The 23,760-nt window shown below is 30.6% G+C and overlaps 1 long non-coding RNA gene across 1 annotated transcript; it reads right to left on the bottom strand.

Annotated features, from left to right (window-relative positions):
- Positions 1-1,131: 1,131 nt before the first annotated feature.
- Positions 1,132-22,596, bottom strand: LOC113363200. Its single transcript, XR_003365870.1, has 3 exons — positions 22,478-22,596; positions 21,996-22,085; positions 1,132-1,311 (listed from the first exon to the last, which is right to left on the bottom strand). It is a non-coding gene; the product is annotated as an uncharacterized LOC113363200 (long non-coding RNA).
- Between the last annotated feature and the right edge of the window lie 1,164 nt (positions 22,597-23,760).

The raw sequence follows: 23,760 nt of genomic DNA on the forward strand, positions 1-23,760 counted from the left end.
GAGTCTATGGCATAGGCACAGGCATGATTGAGTTGGCAACACTTCTAGAAGATGATACTAAGGGTGCGTTCGACTTGGACGCTTACGCGCTTTCATCGTTCGACTTGGCGCTGTGAGTGTCACATAAGTACGCTCGTAGCATCATCGTAGCATGTTCGTAGCACATATTTTGCGCTCATACGTGCTCACGCCACGGAGGTAAGGCACTTGAAAGTGTCATGGCCGTTTATCAAAACGAATGCATGGAATGCATAATCTAATCCTAATTTCATTCATTCATAGTTCAATTCTTAGTTCAATAAGTACGCAAAAATGGCGAGCTGTGCATTACAATTATTTTTTAATATTAATATTAATAATAATTAATTTTAAATTTAATTAATTTTAAATTATTTTAAATTTTAATTTTAATATTACTATTAATTAAGCATAAGCTAACCAAATTTTATTTATTCATTAATTGTTAAATTCTTTAAGTTGCATATCACAATTATTTTTTAATATTAATATTAATTAATTTTAAATTTAAATAATTTTAAATTTTAATTTTAATATTAATATGAATTAAGCACAAGCAAACGAAATTTCATTTATTTATTAATTATTAAATTCTTTATAATCCCGCTGAATGATCCAGAAAGTAATAAAATTTACACAATTACCGTTATCGCCAGTTGCCGCCATTTTGATGCGGCGGAATTTAGTTATCGATTCTAAGCGCTTATCGGCCAAGTCGAACGCTAAAAATTTGTGCTTATAAGCGTGAGCGCTCACAGCGCGTAAGCGTCCAAGTCGAACGCACCGTAACAAAACGGAAATCCTTTATTTTGTTTTTGAGAGTTCGAGCGCCACGAGTTTCCGTAACCTATTTACTAATTAGAATTTTGTAGAGAAGCCGGAGTTTCTGTAAGTAAATATAATAATTTAGATATATGTGCTTGTTTGTATCAGAATTCTGATAAAGATATCTTTTCACAAAATTTTGAATTATCAGAATTTACAAGTTTGTTTGTATTACAAATAAAGTTGTTTATTTATTATTACAGTTATTCACGATGTCTAAGAAATTCCCAAGACACGTTTATTAATTGCAAAAACAATTGCAATGGGGACTTAATACCATCCAGCAGTTCTTGGCAACAATGTGGAATGTGATTAAGATGGCTTCACTTTGAGTGTGATCCCAGTTTAGCTTTACGTTCCTTATCACCAGCATCTTTAGGAGATCCAAATTTTAAATATTTTTGTGTTCCATGTGAACTACATATCGAAAATAACACATATCCCAAATTAAAGTTGGATAAAAGTCATCTAAAAAGAGAAAGACAATATGTAAAAAGACCTGAACCTTTTCTAAGAATAAGTTAATGGTACTAATAACATTTTTTTAATAGATTATAAAATAATTAGCAAAAAAGTGGAGTTTTTTAATTTTCATACAGTAAATAATATCTCCACTGCACACCACTAATTTATAAACAAAAAAATAAGATGAGATGTAATAAACTGCAGAAAAATAACAAAATAATTAGCAAAAAAGTGGTGTAATTTTCATACAGTAAATAATATTTATAAAAGTTCCACCAAATTAATACTTCGTGCAATACTATGTGAGGGTGATTTTTGAACTATGTTTATAGAAAGTTGTCACAATAAATTAAAGATCATGTTTTTAGATCGCAAATGCTGCAGGCGGCTGGACAGAGCAGTATTTTAAATGTTGAAAAGAATGCGTTTCACCAGAGAAACCGAAACTAGTTGGTTTGGTATTTAGCCTTGAGGCAAGTTACATGAACTTCCCGATATGTGTAAATAATTGACTTAATCAAAAAAAAGTGTAAATAATATACTTCATCAATCCTACTTAAAAAAAACGATAATAATTTTAGAAAAGTTTGACGAATTTTTAAAATTAAACTACTTGTCGTAAGGCCGTAATATTACAGTAAGTTCTATAAGACCATGATGTATATCGCCAAAAAAAGTTCCATGAAAATCGGCTTAATTTTTTTTTTCAACAGTTAATTACAAGAAAACGGCTCGGTAGATTTTCACCTAAAATTAATCAGTACCATTCCCAACTAATATCTTTCGAACAGTTTGATTTTTTAAAATCGGTTCGGTAGGATGAGCTTAAATGTGGACGAAAAGTTTAACACTTTTTTCAACAGTTAATTACAAGAAAACGGCTCGGTAGATTTTCACCTAAAATTAATCAGTACCATTCCCAACTAATATCTTTCGAACCGTTTTTGATTTTTTAAAATCGGTTCGGTAGTATAAGCTTAAATGTGGACGAAAAGTTTAACACTTTTTTCAACAGTTAATTACAAGAAAACGGCTCGGTAGATTTTTACCTAAAATTAATTAGTACCATTCCCAACTAATATTTTTCGAACAGTTTTTGATTTTTTAAAATCGGTTCGGTAGGATGAGCTTAAATGTGGACGAAAATTTAACACTTTTTTTCAACAGTTAATTACAAGAAAACGGCTCGGTAGATTTTCACCTAAAATTAATCAGTACCATTCTCAACTAATATCTTTCGAACAGTTTTTGATTTTTTAAAATCGGTTCGGTAGGATGAGCTTAAATGTGGACGAAAAGTTTTACACTTTTTTTCAAATTGCAAAGAAACGGCTTGGCAGATCGTCGCACAAAACTGACAAACGAAGTCCTCACCGAAATACATCAAATGGCTTTAAAATTTTCAAAATCGGTTCAGGCGTTTTTGAGAAAACGTCGATCAAAAGTCTAATTTTGACAAATGCCAAAAAAACAATACCAAAGTTTGCAAACTTTGACGAATTTTTAAAGCTGAACCAGTTGTCGTAGGGCCGTAATATTTTAGTATGATCTAGAAGACTGGTATCTACCGTCAAAAAAATAATCATGAAAATCGTCGAATTTTTTTTTTTTAAACTTTATTACAAGAAAACGGCCCGGCCGATCTCTACCAAAAACTAATCAGCACGATTCCCAATCAATATCTTTCGAACGGTTTTTGAATTTTCTTAATCGGTTCAGAATTGCGGGCTAAAACGTGCACGAAAAATCTTTCACTTTCTGCTATTTATAAAGAAATGTCTCGGCTGATCGTCCCACAAAACTGGCAAAGGATAGTCCTCGTCGAGATGCATCGAATGGCTTTTAAATTTTTGAAATCGGCCCAGCCGTTTTCGAGAAAACGTCGATTTACGGCAAAAAATCTGTTCACACACACATACACACACACACACACACACACACACACACACACACACATACTTTTTCCAAATTTGGTCTCATTCGATTCAGAATGGCTTGAAACGTCGAGAAAACATAAAATTAGAGAATAGCAGCATGAAAGTTAAGAAAATTTTTATATAGCTTTCTGGGCAGATAAGTTTTTAGGACTGTATATAGCATAAAAAATCTAAACTCTGTCGCCATCCATTTTTCTAGATTCAGACTCCGATTTTTTATCCAAGAATTCAATAGTGAAATGAAAGAAGATTTTTTACCCAAGAATTAGCATATAATTAAAAAAAAGTGGTGCACATGTGGAAGACATTCTTTTATCCGAAATTTAAAAATCGTATATATAAAAAGTAAAATATTCAACTTGGGTTTACATGGTACAAGCAACGACATGAAAAAGCATACTCGAAATAAAATCGATTACAAAATGCGCAGTCTCTTGTATGTTCAAAAATAAATCTTATGTATAGCTTTAATATAGTGGCAAAATAAAAAAATGAAAGTAAAATTATAAGAAACATGTTTTACTTTTATTATAGCGATAGTATGTGCTATTAGTAACTATAATTATATTATTAATGATTCATATAATTTTACATTCATTTTAAAGTTATCACATTGAATGTATTGTAGAAATGTATTCAAGCGTTTGTAGTTTTCCAATTGTAAGTTTAGTGAAAAACAAAGAAAATTTTATTATATCTTACCAGTTTATTCTACAAGTTACATGTGTTGATCGTTGAATATTTAAAATTAGTAAAATATAGCCTATTGCATTAAAAACTGATTATTCTCTTCAAACATTTCTTAATATTTGCAAATATCAATACAAATTTTTAATATCGATTTCGAGTGCGAATCGATTTTACTCTATATTACTTTTTCTTTATATAATATCCATGCTGCATAACATGTTTCAATTTCCTTTTTATATCAATTTAACAAACTTAGTAGATACATATACATAAGTGATTTGGTAAAGGTTGGGAAGAACTTTTACCAGAGATCAGTTGAGTCATTTTAAGGTCCCAAGATTTTACAATCACAATTGAATTGGACAAATCAATCTTCACGACCTTGAATAATTTATATAAGTATTGAAATATCTTCGTTTGCCAATAGATTATAGCATTTTATACATGGTTACGATTTGCGTACAAATTAAAACAATCCTCTTGATTTGAACCTTTGAGCGAATATTATTTATTGTGATGTCACTTCCTTCTTCGACTAAACTAAGGTCAGTTATACCATTTGATCCATGATTAACAAATCCGTACAAATTAAAACTATGTTTCTGATTAATTATGCATGGCGATGAAGAATCTACAAGCTAATACTATTTATTGTGATTGCACCTTTTCTAAATATCTCAAAATTATTAAATGTGTCAAAATTCCTTCTGTAACTGAATTATAGATATCATTTTATTTAACATTCTGTATCGATCTTCGAAGAAAAATAATCTAGTAGCCAAATAGATCCAAAACTAAATAAAAAATGTTGAAGTATGAAGTATGAAGTATTCATACTTTGCATCCGCTTCAAATTTGATATTTGGTTAATAATGTAAATCCAGAGCGCTTTCTTCTATTTGGTCGAAAACTACTTTGAATAGTTCACGATCATAAAGACATAAATGTCCTTGACTGTGTTGGAACTAACTTCTATTTGGAGTTTTCAAATAGTTTGGCACAATAAAGCCATCGAATCATTGCCATCACAATGATCATTATAAATCAAATTTCCTTTTTCATTGTCATGTGTGATTCTTCAACAAATAGACCAATAAAATTGTAATGTAAATAAATCATAATTACTGACACTATCGAAATCAAAATTGTATATGAAATATCGTGCATTATACACTAAATCCTCGTGTTATGCATTTGTCTCAATCAAAGTTAATTCCTTCCATGACATGTTAGTTATATGCTCATGTTATTTTACGTAAGAGCAAACCTATGCTCTCTTCAAATATTCATATCGTCTGTCATATTGAGATAAATGAGTAATTATAGTAAATATTAATCATATTGTTTACTATCTTGTTTTACTTCCAAAATTACTTAATTGTTCTGGTTCCAATTCGCAATTTCGTTATTATATAATCGTTAGTTGTTGTTGAACCTCAATAACAGTGCTTTTACTTCAATTCATTCATTATCTCTTGTTTCATGTACGTAATAATTTTTCATTCCATTCATAATACTCCTATTACCAAAGGAGAAATAAAATCGACTACAAATATCTATTATCTTAACATTTCCTATTATTTTCTTTAATATTAATTTTATTTTCTTTTCTGAATTATTTATTTTATTTCCAAATTTATTTTGTTAGCATTCAACAAATAAAGTTTCTTCGTGACTGCTAAATATTTTAAATAATTTTACATATTCAAAGACTAAATCATCACACATTATTTAGTTTTATTATCACAACATTAATTTCGAAAAAAATCGCAATTCAAGAAAACTACCGACAAATTTACAATACATTACATATTGATTTACTAACGCGTTTGTTTTTTTAGATTTATTTTCGCTCAACAAGAAACTCATGAGCAAATAAAATTATATGGAACATAGTAGCACACGTAACTAAACAGCTCAATATTTAGAAAATAATTAAAAAAATGTCACATTCTAACAATTTTCTAGATTTACTAAAACACGAGTTATGCTTTTTATGTAGTGGATTGGCATGCAACACTCTACCAAATAGAAATAAAGAATTTGAATATAAGAATATTTGAATATTCTTTAAATTCAAGATGTATAACTTGAGGTTGCCTTCTATAATTCTAGTATTCTATTGATATGTTTTGGATTTTGAGTTCTCTACATGGTGCACCACTAGTACTACAACCTAGTAATACTTTAATTGCAAGTATTACCTTGATAAGATTTCCATTAAAAAATTGTCATAAGAGTATTGTTCCACTCATCTTTAGTTGAATTTTGGACAAATAATAAAATTGTTCGCGCCAAACACGCAGCCTACATAGGATGTCGTAATTTACGATAAGGAGGATAAATGTGGACATATACCTTGTTCGTGGGCTCTCAATGCCCAGAAAACAAACTATTTCTCCATTGAAGGTTCATAAAATATGTAAGGGGTGTAAGCCCCTTCCTGATAATACTGTGAAATACGAAAATTGTCACGGGGAGATGCGTAGCTACATATAACGAAAACCGAACAAATAGAGGATAGCCCCAATATCGAGAAAGGTACATTATTTAATATCTTTATATTATATCATTCAACAAAACATTCATGTTAATATTTATAGCAGAAGTGATATGTGAAATTGAACATGGAGAAGTAGAGGAGAGTCCCAATATGGAGATGGGTAAATTATTTAAAATTTATATATTTAAACTATTTATTAAAATCTTTTAAATTCCAATAAACAAATTCATACGTCTCAATATATATGTCGCATAGAACAAGTTGGATAGTATCATGAACACTCTATCCAAATTATCATATAAAATTAATGAAATGAAGGAAGACATAAGGAAGCTGTTGTCATATAAGAGAGATTCCGGTCACAGGTAATTATGCACCGCGAGATTTTTTTTTGGGTGATCTTTTTTATTTTAATAAATTTAATTCGCAAGAAAATTGGAGCACCCCTAAGCGACAAAGAATGTTTCTAAAACCATCAGATTTACACCAGTTTCTCGCAAAGGTTTACGCATCTGAAAATTACAATAATATTAATTACTTGTATTTTTAAAAACAAACTATTGCAGAGTGTCAAACAAAAACGCAGCAATGCCTTGACACCCCGAGTCCATAAGATGTATAACACATCAAAAATTTTGATACAGGAGATGCGAAGAATTGATAAACAAAATACAAATTTACGGGACAAATTTCAGCAGAGCATCAAATGTGCTGAAAAATTCTCTTGTATTCCAGCGACGTTAATTTGAGGGCAAGTCATAAAATGCCAATTGAGAGAACATACAAAAAAAAACCGGATGGAAGAAAATTCACATTTGAAGATAAAATTCTCGCATTGACATTTTATAAAAAGTCGCCAAAGACCTGCTATTTCTGGAGGCAAATATTTATATTGCCGAGTCTTCAAACTTTTAAGAAATTTACTGTCGCATATCTCATTACATGTTGGAATTAACGATAAGCTTTTCCAATCATTAGAAGCTGCTATCTCTCGCAAAAAAAATATTTGCAGCAAATATTGTGTATTTATATATCATTATCTTCTGATTTATTATATGATCAGAAAAAGGATCATTTAATAGGATTTGAATAACAGGCAAATGGCAGGAAGCTTTTACTTGCAGATCATGCACTAGTTTTTATGTTGAAGCAAATTAAAGATCGATGGAAGCAGTCTGTTGCTTTTTACTTTTCAGTTGGAGTCAATAGTTCAGATTTAAAAAGTCTCATTGTTGATATCTCTCGAAAAATATTCAGTATTGATTTAAAAATTTAGCCACAGTTTGCGACCAATACTCCGCAAACTGTAAAGCTATTAATATGTTATTGAAAAACACCGAACACGATTATAAAACTAAAAATCGAGACTGGGACAAAGTGAGTTTTGAAATTGATGGGCACGAAATAATTCCGTTGTTTGGCCCTCCGCATTTATTAAAATGCATGCGGAATAATTTTGCAAAATATAACGTGAAGTTTACGAACTTAGACGAGAAGGAATATGGGCCTTCCTGGTAAGATATTGTAAGCTAGTATGACTATGATGCAAATTGCAGATTATTCCGGAGATGTTCTTGATTAACTAAACATCATCTCGATTAAAATAAGATGAAGCGGATGAAATTCAGCCTTGCAGCTCAAGTTTTTTCCCAACGCAATGAGGATGGTCTACAGAACTCCGGTTACTTGGAAGCCAATGGAAGTTCTACAACATTTGGAACTGGAGAATTCTTGATCTTTATGGACTGTTTATTTGACAGCGTGAATAGATTGACTAAGTTGCCAGTACGAGATAAATTATTTCGATATGCTGTTTCTAATCAATCACAGCATATAAAATTTAGAGAAAGTGTTAAATTCAATACAGTTTATAAAGATCAAAAATTCTAAGCAAGTATTACTTCCGCGCAATGAAGTCCTAATAATTTTAACGGATAGGGAGATAAAATCCTCTTGGGAAAAGAAAATTGTATCGGAGGCATTTACGCGGCCGGCGAAGATCGGAGATGTCCTTTGGGCGAAATCCTTTCTCAACCATGGGGTTGGGCTGTGTGCCGTATCCGATGCACACTATGGCTACGATATGAATGCTGTCGGCCTTAGTTTTCAAAATTTAAACGCCAGATTAGAAAAGAACGACCACATTCTATCGCTCATGGCGGTCGAATATGAATACAGACACGACGTAGAGAAGTCTACTTCGTAAAATTTTTCAAGGAAAGGATCATATAAGCCCCACTGATCGAAATAAAACGGGGGGCACTAATAAACCCCATGGGGAAAATCACGGCAGCCGCGGAAGCCTACGCAAAGATCGCGGTAAAAATGGCGGCGGCTGGGGTGACATTCGCCACAGCAGCGGTAACTATAGCGGATGCGGCGGCGGTCAACATTGCGACATTTATATGTATTGGGTTAATAATCAAACAGTATTATAATTGTAAAATCTGCATTATTTCTGTCAGAATTCTATCGTCAGCAAAATTTATAACCTCGAAACAACATCGAAAGAATTTGTTGTGAATTTCTTAAAATCGACACGAAACACTATATTTTTGCTTTTCATTTATATTATTATAAATTATTTTAATTAAAATAATTTTTTTTGTTGTAAATAAAGCCGCATGCGTTAAGAACTGGGTAAAAACTGTAGAGAGTTTGAGACACATTTGGAAAAAAATAAGTGATACCGGGGGTTTCATTTTCTATGTACGAGAAATTTTAATCAAGACCCGCTACAAAACTTTTTTGGTTGTAGAAGAAGTCAATGTTGTTCTGATATAAATTCTAGTTGCCATAATTTCGTTTCCGCTTTCAGAACATTGTTAATAATTTGTCATCGCGTCACTCACCTTCATTGAATTGCGAGATGGGTATACAAAAAAGGTAAGTCAGGTTTATGGATTTTGGGGTACCTTACATCCTTACCACCCAAGATTATACTGTCTTCCCAATATCCATAAACCTGACTTACCTTTCCGTCCTATTGTATCAGACATTAACTCACCACTTTATAAATTATCAAGATATATAAACAATTCCATAACTCCTGTCACCAAACAATCCCCATTTCACATAAAAAATTCTTTCGAGGTTGTCGAAAAACTTAAACAAATTACAGTCCAAAATGATAACGTTTTAATTAGTTTAGACGTAGTATCACTGTTTACAAACGTTCCATTAGACCTTATCCTTGAAGCCATAACTAAAAAATGGCACGATATATCCTTCCATACCACAATTTCCCTACACTGGTTTCGAGAAACAATAAAATTTTTAATTTCTAACACATATTTTGAGTTTGATAGTAAATTCAATTTCCAAACATTTGGTACACCAATGGAATCTCCAGCCTCCCCATCTTTAGCTGAAATAGCCCTTCAACACATAGAATCCACAATTTTAAATTCCTACAACAAACAAATTTTTTACTACCGATATGTTGATGGCATCATAACATGCATCCCAAACAGTGACACAACAACTCTGGTAAATTCTTTTAATGCCCACAACCAACACCTACAATTCACTTCTGAATTAGAAAATAATAAATCTATTAGTTTCTTAGATGTACAACTCTTTCGCGAAAATAATAATATAATAACTGATTGGTATCCCAAACCAACTCAGGCCGTTATCTTAATTACCATTCTTACCACCCCCTCTCTATCAAAATAGGCACAATCATAAACTTAATAGACCACGCATTATTATTATCACACAGTAAATTTTTAAGAAAGAATCTCTCTCTCATTTCACAAATCCTAACCAAAAACTCCTACCCACAACACCTCATCCAATCCATAACAAAAAATAGAATCCTATATCTCCAAAACTATCACAATAATTCAATTGATAATCCAAACCTTGAAAACTACGTCGGAACTATAAATTTACCTTTCATTAAAGAATTACATTACCCGTGGAGAAAACTTTTTAGTATAAATAATATTAGAGTAGTTTGTACCTCCAAAAACACCTTTTCAACTTTTTTTACAAAATTAAAATCGAAATTTAACCCAAGAATCCTAAGTAATCTAGTTTATAAGCTTAATTGTCTAGATTGTAATTGCTACATAGGTGAAACTAGTCAGAATTCACAACACAAAAACAACTCGAAAAATAAAAACCAGAATTCATTTTTCCAATCCCACGATTTTACATTTCGAAAATAATTTATTTAAAAGACAATTTAGCGAAGGATGTCTAATATCTTTACACAAGGATAGGGCCATAAATTTAAGAACTGACAACAATTCGCTTTGCAATGACTATAAAATAATCTTAGATCATTTCAAAATCACTACTATATCTGAATGAAGCGTGTATTTTTATTATTTTATTATTTTACAAAAAACATATGTTTGCCGGTCTTTTTACATTCATTCATTCATTCATTCAGTATTTAGTCGTTATCCAACTTGTACACACTATAATGTAACCAAAAAATTGTCAAAAAAATAATTAGTTTAAATGTTTCAATTCTTAATAGCTTGGCTTATCATAATGTAATAGTGTAGTGTATTTTTGCATAATTAATTCTGTAAGTACTTATATATAAGTTTTATAACTTTACTTTATTTTCCTTCTACATCATATAAGTTTTCCACTGAATGACGGTCTCGATGAAGACCGAAACGTATGGATAAATAAAGTATTTCAAAATTACTTTAGTTTTTTTTTTTACTTGGTGTTACTGCCCGATTATAAATAACTCATCAATATATATATATATATATATATATATATATATATATATATATAAAAGTGATATTTCAAAATCGCGTAAAAACTTTACACTTTTAATTTGAAAATTTTTATAGAAGCGTAATTTGTTGTGATATAATTGGTTTGATTTTTATAATATAGTTTGTATTTGCTCAAAGTCAAATTGGACCTTTGTGCCTTGCCCTGCTTTACATATATACTTTTTATTAAATTTACTTTAATTCATCGAATGTTACTCGAAACTTCTCAAAAAGCAGGTCAAAGAAGAAATACTTAATTCATTTTCTATCTATCCTCGCAGAAATTTGAAAATTTTGTATAAGCTCAGTAATATTATTTACAATTATACACAAAATCCATTATTACCATATTTTTATAACAGAGTATGATATGAATGCTGTCGGAATTAGCTTCAGGAAAATTCAAACAAATTTGGTAAAGGACAACAGGATTATATCACTTATGCCGGAAGGCTATGATAATAGTGATGATGTGGGGCTCTTTTTTCACGAAGTTTTTAAGGAGAGGGACATCCGTATCTATTATAAATAAACAACTTTATTTGTAATACTAACAAACTTATAAATTCCAATTCCAGAATGGAATTGGAATTTATAAGATTGTTATAATATTATTATATAAATATAATATCAGCTTATCATTATCATGATAAGATAATATTACATTTATATAATAATATATAAATACATTGATTGATATATTGAACAATCAGTTATTATAAAATTAATAATTATTATTTTAGTCCGATGAAGCAAGTTGGGGCGCCACCGGTCCAGCTTCTACTTCTAGCGAAAGCAGCGTAGACGAAACGCGTTACGTTGTTAATATATATAAACTATTTGATTTCTATTACTTCCCTTAATCTTAAAATGAATGTTCTTTGACAATTTCAGTGTAACTTTTAAATTAATAATTAATATATATATATATATATATATATATATATATAATTATTATTATATAATCAAACATTTCCTGCAAGAAAACTTGTACAAATTTCTATATCCCTTTGCAATTATTAAGTTTGCCTACAGTCCTAGTTTTAATTCAGTGGAAGCTAACTACATTCAAATAAAACCTACAACAAAATTAAAACTCAGCAAACAACAAATACCAGATTCAGTAGATGAAATAACAAAATTAAATAATTTTTTTATGTTATTTTTTTTATGTTATAATACTAAATCAAAATACTTCATACTGTCTTAAAACAGGTATGTTTAGTTTTTCTGCAATAATTGCTATTAGGGAACCAGATATATTGTATTTTAAATTATTATATTGTCTAAGGTAGGCTATCATCTTGGTCCTAAACAATTTAAAAATCATAATAATAATCATGATCTTGACAGGTTTTAGCTGGTCCGGCTGTTGTTCGGGTTAGGTCTCTTAAATCAAGATTGCAATTGAAACTAACATTTTTATTGACATTTTAGATCCAACCATCTTATACACATTTATTCGTCATTTGGTAATGACATATTGTATCATATAATGATAAAAAAATATATGAGGCAACGACATTTCATCTTCCATCTCATATGTTGACACTACGTATTGACACATTTATTCAATATTATAATAAAAATTTATTAATTATTATGACTTTGGATTGTCATAATACGCCCTGAATTCATATATAGGTAAATATTTCGTTTATTCGCTTCAAAAACAGTCATATATTTGACACTATATTCACACTAGAAAAATGACATAGCTGGGGGGTGTTGCTCAAGAACTAAGGTAATTAGGGGCTGACACTATAGTTTTATACTACAAAAATTTCATTAAATTTAGCCTTTTAAACACAAACTAATGGACTCTTATTGTTTATTTATATTACACGTTTGATGACGTATAAAGGCTGCATATTATGAAAAATATAAATTCAACTTTTCAAACGACAATATCTCAGAAACGGTGATTCTAACGAAAAAAATAATAACAATTTAATAGAGAATTTTATAAGAACTAAACCTATCTAACATAATTTTTTTAAAAAATTATATGGTTTCGGCGGAAAATGAGGAAAACTAGAATTTTGCACCTTTGATCTTAAATTTAAAAAATCGCGGATGTCGGATCGATGGGGACTTTTGACATTTCATTTGTAATGGCCTATTTAACATCTGTACCAAATTTCTATACGAATTATTCCTAACTGACGGCTTTTTTAACTTTAATTTGGCTGGGTTAATATTGAAACTGTGTGATTTCTCATTTGCGAAGTTTATTCTCTCAATTACAACATTTTGGTGTCAGAAGTTGGATTCATTCTGTCTGAAGAAAATTAAATTGGCCTGTGAGTACAATAACCAAATTCAGAAACGCTTTATACAACGTGGATTCAAAAAAATCATCGGTAAAATCGTTTTCTTAAAAACGACGCCACGATAGAAATACGACGCCGTCGCAGTAGGCTATCTTTGAAAACGCCATCTTGAAGGACGCTTGGAAAAAGGACGCTTAAAGTTGTATAAATCCAAAACTTATGAGATTATTATAGATGCCAAATTTAGAATAAGTAAATTTTAATTAACTTTGCAGAACAGAAAATTTTAGAATATTTATTTTTATAACAGAAAATTTTAGAACAAATATTTTATAATAGAAAATTTTAGAACAAATATTTTATAACAGAAAATTTTAGAATATATATTAACAGAAAATTTTAAGATATAATTTAAAAATATTATTTTATTATATTATTTTTGAAATGAAATTTTATAGTTATAATATTTTAGAATTTTATTTTATTTTTGCTAAATTTAGATGTGGTATTTTTATGTTCAAATTTTAGAAAATATTTTGACAACATTATGTAATCTTTAGCTTTGATATTATATATTATTTTTTTCTCAAACAATAATATTTTAATTCCAATTCATGCTTCAATTTTGTTAAATCAAATCCCATACTTTTATTACATATTTTATTATATTAATATCCGCTATATTTACTTTCATTTAATGCTGTTTATGAATTATATAGGTTTACCACAGCAGACAGTAATTAGCAGATCAGAGGAATCTATTTTCAATAAATATCTGGAATACCATTTGGAAGGAGGTGAGCCAAATTCAATAATTAATTAATCTTTTAGACTCAGTTTTTGGCAATTAAATTACTATTTCGCATATTCCTCAATTGCCCCAAAAATTTAATTCTCTTTTTTCTATTCATTTTAATACAAATATTCCAAACATGGCTCGTATGTCACTTGCTGAAGCTAGGGGTATGATTAAATCTTTTGATGGCAGCGATCAAAGCCAACTTTCATCTTTCATTAGAATTTGTACCTTTGCTTTTGGTGAAATTGACGAATCTGATAAGTCTAGTTTATTAAATTATATTACACATGTCAAAATCGAAGGCAGAACGTTACAAGCTATCCAGTATGAAGAATTTTCAGATTTTGAAGACCTTAAGTCTACCCTTGAAAGCTTATTTTTGGATCGTAGATCAATTTCTGCCCTTCAGGTAGAATTTAATCAGTGTAGGCAAGGCCATAATGAGAGTGTTATCGATTACGGCCAAAGATTAGAATCAATTTTAATGAAATTAGTAGATGCTTCTATAAAAAAACACAAAAGCTCATCTTATAATGATTATTGCAATGAACTGTTACAAGAGCAGGCATTAAATATTTTCCAAGTAGGGCTACAACCCTCTCTTAAAATTATAGTTAAATGTAAGACCGCTAAAACTTTAAGGGAGGCTAGGGAAATCGCTATCGAGGAAGAAACCTTACCAAATTCATTTGAACATCAATATTCAAAACCTGGTTCATCCATAAATCCATTTCCTACATCATATAAAATAAAAACTGAATTAGTATGCAATTATTGCAAAAAGGTTGGCCACCAAATTAAGGATTGTAGGAAACGAATATTTAAAGAACAACGAAAATATAAAAGATAGTTCAGATAGAGCTCCAGAACCTGGAACTAGTAAGGGTAGCGAATTAAAGCGAGCCATCTTTCTTGTATAGAACAAACTTCAAATAACTTAGCCTTTGTAAATTTAGAATCGTTAGACACAGTTAGAGACTCGTTGATACTGGAGCAGAAGTTAGTTTAGTCGAGATTTCGTTAATAGGTGTGAATTAGAGATAAGTCATAAATTAGAGGATAAATTGAATTTGACAGGAGTATCAGGGATAAATGTTCAGACTTTAGGTAAGGCAATATTTAGGATTAGATTAGGAAATAAAATAGTTAAACATGTTTTTCATATAGTTAAAGACGATCTTCCTATTAAGAGCGAAGGAATTTTAGGTATGGATTTTTTAAAAACTTTTGGTGGTTCAATCAACATAGTAGATTCTAAATTAAATTTTTGTAACAATACCACATTACCCTTAAAATTCTCGTCTGTAAATTTAAACCCTAAGTCAGAAACCATAAGAGTATCAAGTGGAAGTCTTTTTGACAGAAGCTCATTGTACGGTTGTGCATGCATTGGTGTGTACAAACACCATGAAGCCGGGTGTGTAAATATTCAAGTCTGTCGACCATGCGCATGGGAATATCAGACTTGTCATATTGTAATCATTGTTAAGCTTACGCCTTCTCGATCGGTACGAATTTTATTTTTTCCGTGAGTAGTGTGATAGTTAGAGGTTAGGCCAGTTTTATTATATTTTTCGGTGAGTGATGTTTATCAATTAAGGTAAACGTACACTATTCCGGGATAGTACATTATTACGGGAGTTTTTCATTTTGATCTCAAAATAAGAAAACGGTCAATAAATAATAATGTTATTCAATAGCACATCAATTATAATTTGAATCCTAATAAAATAGTACGATTTTCGAATTTAAATATTAGTTTTTAAAGCCGTAAAAAGCTTTTGACAGCATCGGTCGTAACACGATCGCCATTTCGTACTAGCTTGTTAGCGAGTTAGGTTATGTGACGGTGCCATTGCTTAAGGTTTTCTTTCGATTCCGATAAGCTTAATCGATTCAAATATGTGAAATTTTTTATCAGTAATAATAAGATATTAGTTTTATAGTTAAATCGAGCATATATTTGTCAAGAAATTGTCAATTTCATGACTCCCGCAATTAGGTTCACACAACTGAACCAATGAACGTAATTCCGTGAGAATCCCGCAATTACGAGAAGTAGACTTGAAATAGTTTTATCTTTTATTTTCAACTGTGCTTAAATTCGGCGGTGTTTCTGGTGTTAATAAGTTTGCTAATGACTACAGAATACTGTGACGTAATTACGGTATATGTTTTTTTAAATTTCTAACCCTAATAACTGAGTTTGAAATGACTACTCTTTAGTAAGAAAGTATACGATTTTTTTCACTTATTTGCATTGTTCCAATATACCTAGAATATTGTAGTAATGAGAGAATCATTTATTTCTACCGTTTCATCTATGATCAATTATTTCTAATATATAAATTGAATAAAAATACAGGTATACCCCGTATAGCGCACGGTACTTATAGGGCGCGGATTCACTAGGGCCCTGGTATGTATGTATGTATGCAGAGATCTAGGGACATTCCTGTAAATACGATAGTTTTGATCCGATTAAGCTTTTGGAATATACTTATATTCTAAAACTTCTAAAACATACAAAATTCCCAATCGAACTTGATTTAAGCTAGTAGTTATTGTTAACTTTAAAGACTTTAAAGATTATTTTAAAGTCTTTAAAGATTTACGTTTGTTGGTAGAATTGCAACTTTTATTTCAAGTTTAATTTTTTTATTTTGAGTTTAAATTTTATATTTATTTTAAGTTTATATTTTTGTTTAATTGCCGTTAAAAATTATTCCTTTATTGTTTCATTTATTTGATTTACCGAAACAGTATTGATAATGATTATTTTACTGCTATTACTATAATAATACCAGCTTTTATTTTATTTTTATTTTAGAAGTTTTTCAACTTCTTATATTTTTATTTATTCTTTTATTTTTATACTACTAAATAGATGTTTAAAATGATATCAAAGTATTATTTTATAATTTACCGTACTTTTTATAACCTATTCAACTATATTTATCAAGGCAATACGATCAAAAATGTATGCTTCGAGCGCTATCACGGAATAGTGTACAGCGACTCCCGGCATTATATTCACGAACCGAATTTTATCACGGAATTAGAGACAAACGCGTAGTTCACCAAAATGCCGATTATTTCTATAAATGACGTTCTACGACAAAAAATCTTGTTTTATAATAATCTTAAAGGTCTAATTAATAAAATATAACAGATTTAGTTTGTCCACTTTCCTATTTTCTCTAAAATTCGTCTTTAAAGTCAAATGTTCCTTAACATCCCGTAATATGGTACGTTTACCTTATATTGTTTATCTTTTTTGCATATATAGTTATAGGGATAGGTAGTTTTTATATTGTTTATACTTATAGGGATAGGTAATTTTTAAGTTTTCAATATGAGTAGCAAAACCATCTGTTCACGTTGCTTTAAGCAATTTAACTGTAGTAGCTCCTTATATCGCCATGTTCGCGAGGTTCATGGCGAACAAAGCATTCAATATAAAACTACATTTGAATGTAGTTTTTGCCAAAGGTTAATATGCCCAGTGTGCAAAAAAAGATTCACAAGATATAATACATTGCGCGATCACATGGAGTTCGACCACGGGATTGAAATAAAATATGAAGAACTCAATTTTTCTTCACTAAAAGGTTTGTAAATTTTTAATTGCTGATATTATCAAAGCAATTCTGTATAATTTTATATATTATTTTCATACTTTTTTGTAGATTTTTATACATGAAAAAGCAAAATAGAGCAGCAGGATTTATCTCACTATGTAAAAAACAGCTCAGGACGCGAGATAAAAGACGGAAGTAAAATTAATTATTATAATTGCAATAGGTCATACGCCTCTCGAGAATACACAGGCTGGTTTTTCAAACATAGTAGAAAGATTGGAGTAGCATGCCCTTCCCGGATGATATCCACAATATGTAATGATGGTCGCGTGGTTATTGATTATTGGAAGACTCACGTGGGCCATGAAAACCTGGCTAAATTTATTCCAATAGACAAAGATTTGCTAAAGGACATCAAAGGTATATTTATTGATCATATAATAAAATAGTAATGAATTTGACGTATTTATAAAATCAATATCTCAAACTAATATAATATTTGCAGAAAAAATTATAGCTGGAGTTAACGATGACGTGATTATCACCTCAATACATGAAGCCTCCTATCATAAAATATTACCACAGAGAGCTTCTTCAATATCGAAGAAAGATTTGTGGAATTTGAAGAAAAAGGTTTTACCCTCATATACGCCAAAATGTAAAGATGATAAAGTAAGTGTCAAAATGTGGTTGGAGGAAATGAGAACAGATAATAGATTCAAGATTATATTTCATAAAGAAGTTGGACCAGGCACAGCTAGTTATGGACTTTGAGATGAAGATTACATTTTAGTAATAATGACTAAAATGCAGTCTAGAATGTTAAAGGACTTCGGTAGCGATAGAGTTTGCATAGATGCTACTCATGGTACCAATGGTTATGGCTATCTGCTACATACTTTACTTGTAGTAGATGAATTTGGAAGCGGAATTCCAGTAGCACTTTGTTTTTCAAAGAGACAAGATGAAGTTCTATGCAAAATATATTTTGAACAAATTGCCAATGAGGTAGGCATAATTAGATGACGCTCCAGCTTATTCTAATGCATGGTCAGATATCATGGGTGAGCCACAGCATAAACTTTTATGCTCCTGGCATGTGTCCAGGTGCTGGAAGAGAACAGCATCAAACAAGATTGCTAATAGAGAGAAACGCGAAGTAATTTATCAGAAATTTATAGAAATAAAAATGATTTTGGATGAGGAAGATTTTTGGAGGAATTTAAATGATTATTTGAATGAACTTGAGACAGACGATGATGCTAAGATATTTGTTGCATATTTTAGGAAAGTTTACTAATGTTTACTTGGGCGTATTGATATCGGAAAGGATTAGGAATTAACACGAATATGTTTTTGGAAAGTTTTCATAATCAGATAAAAAGTCTGAGTTTTCAAGAGAAAGTGCTCGAGAAGGATGGCTAAAGCCATTCAAATGGTGTTACGCCTTGAAATGGATTCTTTTCGACAAAGGACGCGAAGATTGAATGGAATGTCACTATCGACAAGACAAAGAGATATAAGAATAAGCCACATGAGAAGTGTAATAATTTTGCCTGATCATATTATACAAACCAGTTTGAATACGCAATGGAATGTATTACCAACAGATGTTACTACGACACCATATGTGAACCATGCAAAATTTGTTTTCATACATACACATGCAGTTGTAGAGAGTATATGATTCAATCAAACATTTGTAATCACATCCACTCATGCGTGAGAGTTTTTCCATCAGATACGGGTTTTGAGCGTGAATTGTTAGAAAGGGATATGATTCAAAGATGTGAAGATTTTAGAAGTTTAGAGGGATTACAAATAAGTACACAAACAAGCACAGAACATAATAAAGAGGCTTGCTATGCCGTAATAAAACTTGCAGGCCAAGAACTTATGATTTTAATAGAAACTGAATAATTTGGTAACCATGAAATATTTATGAATAGAATTTTGTTATGCGCCGACACTCTTACCTATTTACAGTCGCATTTATGCCTCTATGTGTATACTATCACATTTATTACTCTATGGACTCTACATCTCTCGAGTTCCACTCTACATTCTATAGACTCTATATTTCCGGCTAGACACATGACCTCAATGTTTATTACAAGCTCACATTTCTCTCTCTGGACTCGAAAAGTAACACATAACCTTATGATACCTTTAATGAATATCTGTATAATAATATCTATATTCTGTAATAAATCTATAAAACTTGTGTTGTGTTTTGAAATACTAAAATTACCTACATCGCTGAAGGCAAATATTTAACAATTTGTTCATTTGTTCAACAAACAAAAGCATCATTGCAAGATAATTCTAGAGAATGTGCGAATAAAAGTATGGAGTGCCAAAGAGGAAAGAATAAGGCCACTTAATTTGTTATTAAAATTATATTATATAATTGGTTTATATAATTGGTTTGAATCCTATTTGAGAGGTAAAAAACTATGCGTGAAATTAATTGACTCCATATCAGATAAATGTACGTTCTCTTCAGGAGTGCCGCAAGGATCTCATCTTACACAATTGCTATTTTGTATATTTGGGAATGACATTGGCAATGGGTTCTCATCTGAGTTTTCTTTATTTGCGGATGACTAAAATATACAGAGGCATAAGGAACAAAGGTGATTTGTGTGCACTCCAGGAAGACTTAAATCGATTATCTAGATGGTATGAAATAAATAAATTTAAATTGAATGTGAGTAAATGCGCAGTTATTAAATTTTGTCGCGGCAGTGAAAGCTACTCTAATCATCGATACTTCATAGCAGAAGAAGTACTTCCGCAAGTGGATGGTATCCGTGATTTGGGAGTATATATAGATAGAAAGCTAGCATTCGATGGTCACTTGAACAATATTGTGTCAAGGGCAAATTGTATACTCGGTGGTCTGCTCAGAAACAGTGGAGATTTCCAAAATGATGATACCCTGAGTGTACTATTTGATACCTTAGTTACACCAATATTAGAGTATGGGTGTGTAATTTGGGACCCGATTTACCAATATCAGATTGACAGAATTGAATCTGTCCAGAAAAAAATTGTCAATCATGTAAGATTCCGCAGATACAAGAGCAATATTCAGTTAAGTCAGTCCCAAATGTACAACCATCTTAACATTACCGCACTCGATGCTAGAAGAATGTACCTCACCTTCTGCTATAGAGTAAATATTGTGAAAGGTGCTTTATATGCACCTGAACTTCTCAAACGCATCAAAGTTGTATGAAATGTTAAGTTACATAATAACTGAACTTTGGAAATACCTACAGTTGAAACCAAATTTGTTTCACATGCACCCATGTTCAGAATATCAAAAATAATAAATGAATTTGCTTCTGAGATTGATATCTTTGGTCTGTCGGTGACAAATATAAAAAATCAAGCCAGAAAAATTATCCTTAAAAGTCTGTCTTAAGTAGTGATTTATAGTTTATTAAATGTTTAATTTTATTAGTTTTTATTTAATGTTATATATTTGTAGTTTATATTAAGTGTTATGTATATATACAAAGCTATCTATGAACTCTTAATACTCTAATTTTCTCACATATTACCTCTTTAGTTTAGAATTTGTAGACTTCAAAATGTAACCATATTGTACTATCGCCGTTGAAAAAAAAAACATAAATAAATGAATAATAAGTGAAGTTTTTGTCAATTTTAAGGGAATAAACAGTTGCCATACAGTAAGAATGATGGTGATTCTATATAAAAAAAATTAAACAGGTTGAAAACAAGTAATATACATAAGATAAAAAAGAAGTATTAAATCTCTTGTCTTTTCCATGACAAATTAATATTAAATTTAACCATTAAAATTGTAGATAGCAGGATGGAAAGTGTTGAATATCAACCATATTTGTTGGCAATAGCAAAATTTCTACATCGTAAATTAACTGCTGAATTCATATTAAAACAGACAACAATTACTGACAGATATTAGTAAATAGAGATGCATATTTCATTAACTTGCTGAATCCAGGTTTAATAGTGGATCAAATGGCTAAGATTTAAATCATGTACTACAAATAACATGTGCCTTAAAGTGTTTCGTGAACATTTAATCATACTAATCAGGAATATATCCATTGCGATAAAAAGCATGCAGGTACTTACATTCTCAAACTCTAACTCAAGTTACCTCATGTAGTTATTAAATATAGGATGGTTTTGTACGATAAAGCATTTACATGGGCCTCCATCATGTAGAATAGGGTTTCCTCACCGGCATCTGAAATTATAAAATTCTATAATAATTCATATAGATATAAAAATATTATTTTAATATAACTATAAGAAGAGGTAAATAAGTACCCACGAAAGAAAATATTTGGAATTGTAGCATAAGTATTAGCCATAACCTATCTCTTGAAACGATATCCACAAACAACAAATTGCCTACGCACTTAATAATCATAAATACGACGAACATTAGGTTTTAAATTAAATCAAAACAACAAATTTATAACAATAAATATAACTATAACTATAAAAACGAACGTTATTAACGAATATTTCTCATACCAAATCAATGCAAAAGTAAATTAAGATGCTGTGAAAGTTCTTTGCTTTTGTCATGTACTAAATAAATAAGCAAAATTATTAATCCATCAAAGTACTAACCAAAAGCTTGCGAATAATGTTATCGCCAATGTAGATCATTCATTGTGCACTAAATCACTGAATTGAAACAAAATCGGACTGAAATAATCACTTTTGAAAATCAAAACTATATACAATACTTTTCTTTTATCTATGATCAGAACACACTTGTTGAATTTAATGTGAGATGCGGAAACCATCAACGACATATGTCCATAGAAAACGAATGCTAATAACAGTAGAGCGAACAGCAAACGTAAGGGTGTCGGCACACCTGACAATAACGAGTGAGCGCAGCGGCGCTACGACGGTAATCGATGAGATTAACAGTTCCAAAAATTTTTTATTACAAAATAGCTGACCCGGCAACGTTGTTTTGCTAAGTATTTCTAACCAGTTTTCTAGAGAATCAAGAAAATTAAATTTTTATTTTAAGTGTATAAGGATATGTAGTGTATAATCATAAATAAGGCGTATAATGAAAGTATACTTGTTCAATATTATATAATTTATATTAACATTATTCGTTTGCCTATATTTTATTAATACAATCAAACTGGAAGTTTTATACACTTTCTATGAAAAACATATACCACTATGTAGGGCCGGATTTTGAAATTTGGCGCCCTGGGGCACTGATAAAAATGCCGCCCCATTCCTGAATTTATACTAACCAAAAATTAAAATTAAAAAAAAAAAATGAAAACTGAAAAATTTTGAGTTTATTTTATATATTAAAAATTTTCAACATTTTTTTAAACCAATCGCGCTGCTTTAGCTGCATAGAGACAAAAGATAGAAGAGTGTAAGCGCCGCGTCGCAGAATAACGGATAAATAATATTACAGAACCCATAGAAATGTAAAAATTTATACTACAAACGAGGGAGTGAAAACAGAAATCATACCGTCCAATAACCCTTCTGCCAGTGATGGGAAAGATCTACGAGAAAATACTCGTAGAGCGTATAAACGCAAAGTATATGGAAATGAACATGTGCAGTGCACGACAGATGCACGACAGTATGGCTTTAAGGCAGGCGCATGGGGAGTTATCTTCGAACAAATGCGCGTTGTACTGTTTTGGTCCTGAGTAGTTTCAATTTTTAAAAACAGATGGCTCATGTGCACTCAATTTCAACTACAAATTGTTCGTGGTTCATGCAAGTGGCTGTCATGTATTTGATCGCTGTATGGCTGTACGAATAACCTAACTTTTTGAACTCGTGTTGTTTCTAATTAATTAATTTTATTTAAGTGAACATTTGTGAAATTTAATATGGCAAAGTGTTTTTATAGTACCCAA

Source organism: Ctenocephalides felis, unplaced genomic scaffold, assembly GCF_003426905.1.
Source record: "Ctenocephalides felis isolate EL2017-DRISC unplaced genomic scaffold, ASM342690v1 CF-g0.4_SCAFFOLD_00845, whole genome shotgun sequence".
In the NCBI taxonomy this organism is placed as follows: Eukaryota; Metazoa; Arthropoda; class Insecta; order Siphonaptera; family Pulicidae; genus Ctenocephalides; species Ctenocephalides felis.